Source organism: Echinops telfairi, unplaced genomic scaffold (genome assembly GCF_000313985.2).
Source record: "Echinops telfairi isolate 266 unplaced genomic scaffold, ASM31398v2 ScPeMD7_18;HRSCAF=68, whole genome shotgun sequence".
Taxonomy (NCBI): Eukaryota; Metazoa; Chordata; class Mammalia; order Afrosoricida; family Tenrecidae; genus Echinops; species Echinops telfairi.
The window spans coordinates 80,800,961-80,808,224 of record NW_022103915.1 but is presented as its reverse complement, the minus strand read 5'-3'; the positions used below and the strand labels follow the sequence as shown (position 1 = coordinate 80,808,224).

The following is a 7,264-nucleotide window of genomic DNA, read 5'->3' as shown; positions in this document are numbered from 1 at the left end:
CTTTCACAAAATGAAAAACTAAATAAGATTATTGGATACATTAAGTGGATATTCCAATATTCAGTTTTTTCTCTCTCATATTTTGTTTAAATATGCTAAAAAATGAAACTCAAGATTTCTAAAACAAATGATCAAAATCAGATTCATCATGAATTGGCTTTGCTGCAAAACACAAAAAAAGCAAAAGGATTAAGCCTATGACTCTAAAACATCACAAGCAAAGCTAACTAAGATGATCCTGCTGAATCACAAGTTCAAAGACATAATGTAATATTAGTTTGGTAATTTAAAATTATTTTTCAACAAATTGACCGCTCTAAGTGTTACGAAGAGAAATATTTATGAAAGCATTTTATTTTCATGAACGTTAGGAATAAAACAATTTCCAAAGAATGTGTCCATCTGTTTGTTATTCAATTTGGTACCAATGACAAATTGGAGATTCAAAGAAACATTTAGACCCGGGAAGAGGCAGTGCTACGTTTAATTGACCTTAGTATGTGGTGTCAATGCGGCACTCCAGTCAGCTGTCATTCCTTTATTGGATTTTCCAGACCAGGGCAGGTACACAAGAAACTTACAGTCTATGTGGCACTCCTAGTCAGTGGCACTCTGCAGATGGCACAGGGGAGGAAGTACCTTCTGCACAGGATCGTGTACACTTTCTTCTGCAGCTGTCAGCACCTAGGGGAAAGCGCGCTGTTAAACAGTTGCTGCGTTCCACCTCAGAAGTGGCTGCAATTCGGTGGTGGGTGAAGTGACTCCTGTACATATATACAGGGATGAAAAGTACTATAGAAAATGAACATTTTTTACAACAAGTGTGGCTGCCCGAAAACTAGGCCACAGCAAAATGAAAACCATCAGTCAACAGAGCCCTGCGCAGATGGGCTGGCATTCATTTAAAAACCGAATGTTACGAATGATTGAAGTAAAAAGTAGAAATACAGTCATTCAGTTCACAACATATTTATAAATCAGGATACTAACACGAATATAGATTAAAAATAAATCCCAAACATTATACACTGATTTATGATTTTTCTAGTTATTTACTTGAAAAGACATAACTGTGTAGTACGATCATGCACTCTGTCAACTAAATTAATGCTTTTGTTTTAAATGACAATTCAAGGGGAAAGGAAATCAAAATCTGAGACCAGAACTGGAAAAATGAGTTAACAGGAAATTAGCCCAAAATTAACAAGAAAATAATTCTGAAATTCGGAATTGGTTCATATTTGAAAAACAATTTTATGATCTAGTTTTCAAAACCTGAAAAAGTTATTTTTTCATATATTGTCATTATGCAAGTGATTCCCTATAAATTGACAAGTTCTCTTCTCCAGAGGCAAACCAAGCTAACATCTAGTCTTTATGTTTAGTCTAAATAAATGAGTTTACCAAGCGCAATAATAACATTACTTCTATAATACAGAAACGTATTCATGCACCCTACATTTATTACAATATCTTGTCTACAGGATTCATCTACAGTAATCAGATTTATCCATGGTAGGTCACATTAAACAAGTATTTTCTAAGAAAAAGAACTAATCATTAGGCCAGCATTCTAATCTCTTATCTTTATGTACAGCTACTTTGTTTACATTACTCTGAAGCCGGAAATGTGTTCACCAAGTCAAAAACTCATGCTTACGTTACAGAAACAGATAAAGCACGCCAAGTAGGATAGTCAAAAGAAAGCTTGGCCATTAAAAAGTGTTTCATAAATCAAATATTTCTAAATCTTTCTTGATGCAGCAAAATTATTTTTTTCATATACTCAGTGGAGTGGGTGATGGCTGGCAATTTTCTTTCAGTGTTTTAATTTTCTCTGGACTCAAGTACAGTATAAGTAGACATTTTTTCCTATTATGTAAGAAGCAGGGAATATCAGCTGGCCCATGAAATCATCAATACAAGCTAACATCACACGCCTCGCCAATGAGAAGCAGTTCTAGCCATCGCCTTAGAAATGAGTTAAGTAAATACTTGATCAGCATGGCCCATGAGTGATGTTATAAATGTACAAATGACCCTTGGCAGAAAAAAGTTTCCAGCTCCTGCTATAAGTATTAAGTGTAAGAAAAACGTCTAGAATTCCTTAATCTTTTTATGAAAGAAGTCATAAATCGAGGAATCACAATCTGAGTTCCACATATGAAATTCTGAAAATATGAAAGATTTGTAAAAATACATACTAAAATGAAGACAACCCATATGGGTAAGTAACGTAGTTTTGTTTTGTTTTGTCCCCCTATGGAAAATGATTCAAAAACCTTTGTCAGGTTCTCAAAAAAGCTCCATGATAAGCACCCTTTCAAAAAGTTACAGGAATTACTGAAAAATAAAGCTGAAGACACCAAGCTGAATAAGCAGAACTAATCCTTTTAAATTAAATGTGCAACTCTGAGCAGCTGTTTCTTACAGAAATGAGGAGCAGCATTTACAGGGATGTTCCAAAAACTAAAAAAACAAAACTCCTAAATCACACAGAATAATACCTAGCCAATTACCATCAACATTGATAAAAATTGTTCAAGAGTGACACTCCAACACTCATCTACAAGTTTCACTAAAGGGCCCTTCATTGTTCAATACTACGCATGTTTAAGCATGTCTTCTCAATCAATACGATCGATATCACAGGCTGCACATGACTGTATTATTTTAGATACAAAAATGCTAAATCCAAGCTTTAGACCCTGCTATATATTGCTGGAATATGCATTTCCCAAAATATCACACTGGTTCCTTCTCTGACACATTTACAAATGAATGATAAAGAATGGAATACAAAACAATTTCATGGCTTTTACCAGTCTACCTTTTGATTCATAAACATAATTTACAAATTAACTGAATCTAAATTGGAGGTCTCTAATGGAGAGAATAACATTTTCAGCAAAAGGAATTTTCCTTCATAAATCATATTCCCTGCCTTCATCTTAGTTTTCTGTCAGTAAAAGATATAATTAACAGCCATACATATGCACTAGTTGATAAGAATCTCTGACTTGCAGATTAGTCTCACCTTTAAAATAAATTTACAATGTTATAAACAGTATTATGAAATAATGTACTGTGGTACTTGTCAAGACTGTAGTAACTAGCCAATACTCATCAAAAATGACTAGTGAACTCTCACCATGTACTACAGATACACAATAAAGAAACAGAAGTGTTGGGATATGTAGGAAACTACAATGTATCTATATAGTTCATTCACGATTTTACACTTAGAGAGCTTTTCTAGAACTTTTCATAACAGGAGTTATATTTTATGTATGCATACATTAAGCAAACATATCATTGAAATAGGTTAGGCATAGCAACTGGTAATGGGCTAGTGGGAAGCACAGGCACAAGCCCATTTATACTCAAGAGCTGGAGAAGGGTTTGCTCCAAATGGCAGCCTTTATGCAAGTATTTTTTAAAAATCACCCTAGTAGCATCATGTAAGATGGTTCAATTAGAGTAATGATGAGACTAGAACATTCGGAGTAATGAAAGAGTTTCATAGCAAAATAAAAATCATATTATAGTAACATAAAATGTGGGTTAAGTTAAAGATATTTCTAAGGTACGAGGCTGAAAACTAGTATCATTCCACTATTTGTTCAAGTAAAGAAGTAACGAACAAGTTAACTAGGTTAGTGGCTCTACAGGGAGCTTCTCAATATTAGTATTGAAGTACAGGATATCACTGGGTTATGAATGAGATCCTGAACTAGATCTGATCCTCGGTATGCCATTCAGTCAGGCGTCCAGGCATGTCAGAATGGATGCACATGGTTCTCTTATTTTCTTAGTGCAAGGAAAGTCTTGAAGGCTTGTCAATTATTGAAAAGTTGCACACAAAACACAAGGTGACTATGATAAAGAATTTGTTGTGAGTGTAAGTTTGTTCGATCATTTCAAAGTGAAGGCAAATTTAGTAATAGTAAAGGGAAAGTTAAAGTTGCATGTAAATTAGATGTTGCAATTTTGAAGTATGTTCTATTGTGACTCATAGCCAAATAATAAAAGTTTGTCTCCTAAGTAAGAATTGTGTTCTTCATAGGCACTTAATATTTTTCAAAAATTATCTAAAAGTTCAAGTGTTTCTTCTAAAATAAATGATGGGATCATCATTTTAGATGACTGAATTATGAATGACTTTACATCACTTTAAATATCACACTTTTACAAAATAGAAGTCTATTCTATTTATGGTTCTAATTATTTGTAATGTTCCCATTTTTAAGAAGCATATGCTACTTTAAAATATGGAATGTATAATAAACACATAGTTTATTAGTCATTCCTTCTTAGAGAGAAAACAAAATGAATGTAAGATAAAATTACAAAACAAACTCTGTATTTACAACTTTTCTAGACTATTTTCTCAAAGTATATAAGAAAGATATATTAGCAGCTAAAACCAAAATGAAAATTTTAAAGAAAATCATACAAACTCAAGTTATCTCATCAAACAAAAGTATTAAGTTAGTGAATAATCACCAAGGATTCCACTGCAATTGTTTTTGCAGTTTGGATAATAATTACTTAAATCAATCAATAATGCAGCACATTATTAATGACTCTGCATGTCTACCTACATAAGATAGGAGGCATAAAAAACTTGGAGACGAAAAGAACAGGACTGATGGTTCCGATGGGAGAAGGCAGGGGACAACCCAGGGACAAGGGAACAGCAAGTGAACCAAAATCAATGGAAAAAAGGTCATAGCATGCCAAGTGGGGCTTCATAAAGGGCAATGTAGCAGCAAGAAATCACTAAACCCAAATGAAGACCGAACATGCTGGTAGGACAAGAAGAAAGTAAAAGGAAATAAAAAAAAAAAACAAGAAACAAAAAACATTTATAGAGGTCTAAATACAGGCATGTACATATGTAAATATATTTATATATAACGAGAGGGGAATAGATCTATGTACTTATATCTATATGTCAAGAATTACGGTGGCAGATGGACTTTGGGCCTCCACTCAAGTACTCCCTCAACACAAGAACACTTTGTTTGTTCTAATAATCTGGCATTCTGTGATGCTCACCTTCCCGACAAGATCACTGAAGCCAAATGGGTGCATAAGCAAATGTGTTGAAGAAAGCTGACGGTGCCCGGCTATCAAAAGATACAGCCTCTGGGGTCTTAAAGGCTTGAGAATAAACAAGCAGCCATCTAGCTCAGAAGCAACAAAGCCTACATGGAAGAAGCACACCAGCCTGTGCAATCGTAAGGTGTCGAAGAGATCAGGTATCAGTCATCTAAGACCCAAAATAAAACCATGCCCAAGGTGAATGGGGTGGGGGGGCATGGAGTGGAGACCCAAAGCCCATCTGTAGACAATTGGACATCCCTCACAGAAGTGTCACAAGGAAGAGCCAAGCCAGTCAGGGTGCAGTATAGCACTAATGCATACAACTTTCTTTGTTCTTTAATGCTTCCTTCCCCCCACTAACATGACCTCAATTATACCTTACAAATCAGATTAGAACAGAACATGCACACTGCTACAGATAAGAGCCCGAAACACAGGGAATTCAGGGTAGATAAACCCCTCAGGGAAAACAATGAGAACAGAGATATCAGGAGGATAAGGGAAGGTGAGGGGAGAAAGGGGGAATCGATCACAAGGATCAACATATAACCCTCTTCCAGGGGGGCGAACAACAAAAAGTGGGTAAAGGGCGACAGAGGATGATGTAAGATATGGAAATAATAACCTATAACTTACCAGAGTTCATGAGGGAGGGCAGGTGGGTGAGGGAAGGGGAAAAATGAGGAGCTGATATCAAGGACTCAAGTAGAAAGAAATGCTTTGAAAATGGTGATGGCAGCGTATGTATATATTTGCACAATGGATGAATGTATGGATTGTGATAAGAGATGTAAGAGCCTCCAATAAAAGTATTTAATAAAAAATAAATAATAATGCAGCACAGTAATTTAGACTTACAAAGGTTTTATAGCTATTTCCAAGGATCTTACATTTTTAATAACTGTGCAGAAAGTATTTGTTCTGTTAAGAAATTCAAGAATGAATGGGGTTAGCATAACTATATGAAAATTTAAAGAAGTCCAATATATCTAAATGAAAATGGTGACATTATTTTCCAGCTCAAATCAAAATGAAACAGTTCAACTGAGTCTATGCCAACTCACAGTGGCCCTATAGGACAGGGTTGAACTGCCCCTGTGAGTTTCTGAGACTGTCACTCTTTATGGGAACAGACAGGCCAGCTTCTTCTCTCATGGGGCAGCTGCTGGTGACCTTGACGTTAGCAGCCCAATCCATAACTACTATGGGACCAGGGTTCCATTGTTCAGCTGGAGTCATAAGAATGATTTATGGAAAAATTATGTTTTATCTAAATATAAAGCAAAGTGATAAGACAGCAATGCTGGTTAAAAACAATAATCTTGTTGTAATGGCTGGATATGAAAACATACCAGGTAAAATTGTTTGTTGTTTCCCGTTTTTCTGTTGGCATTGCTTCTTAGAGTTACTTCTTAGTCTTAATTTTTTTTATTTGTTGCCACATGTACTTGAAACAGTAAAATATCAAAAGAAGTATTTTGTACTTTCAAAATAAGAAATAAGTCGAAAGAACCTATTATCTAAACTTTTTTTCCTCATGCAAGAGTAGCATTTCAAACTGCTGGGATATCATTATGCATATTAAGCTTTATGTCTATAAAGGCAATTATGCCACAATAGGAAAAAAATGTATAATCTATTGAAAAATACCCAAAAAATACCCTTGCCATTTAGTCAAGGCTAACTCATCAAGCCCCTGTAGGACAGAGTCGAACTGCTCCTGTGAGTTTCCAAGGCTGTACTTGTTTATGGGGATAGAAAACTCCATCTTCTCACCTGGGGAACAGCGAGTGATTTCGAACTGCGGAACTTGCTGATTGCAGTCCAACGCATAAACAGTATGTCCCAGGGCTCATATAATCTATATATGTAGGAATACTATAATTGGACAGCAAGGTTTAAATAAGCCAAAACATTTTGTTACCTCTAACAAAATGCTATTTTCATTTCAGAAATTCACATAAAATCACAGACATAATAATAACAAGATTTTGGAGGTATAGTCACAAAAACATTCACTATGTCCTTTATATTAATTTAAAAATTCCTTAGGCTGCTGGTAATCTTAGGATGAGCTACATAATTCAGCAAAGTGAAATGGGAGAATTATGGCTAAAAAAACACAAGATAATTTTTGTTCCATTCTTTTTTTTTT

The 7,264-nt window shown here is 35.0% G+C and overlaps 1 protein-coding gene across 3 annotated transcripts in view; it reads right to left on the bottom strand.

The window, feature by feature from the left end:
* Nucleotides 1-7,264, bottom strand: part of NOVA1 (NOVA alternative splicing regulator 1) — a 157,564-nt gene that overhangs the window by 104,345 nt on the left and 45,955 nt on the right. Inside the window, exon 1 of one of the 3 annotated variants that reach the window (XM_045288149.1) lies at nt 582-653. The exons of the other annotated variants lie outside the window; for them this stretch is intronic. The gene's annotated coding sequence lies outside the window, so the exon portion shown is untranslated. Of the gene's footprint in view, nt 1-581; nt 654-7,264 lie in introns of those variants that run through there. 3 annotated transcript variants of the gene reach the window in all.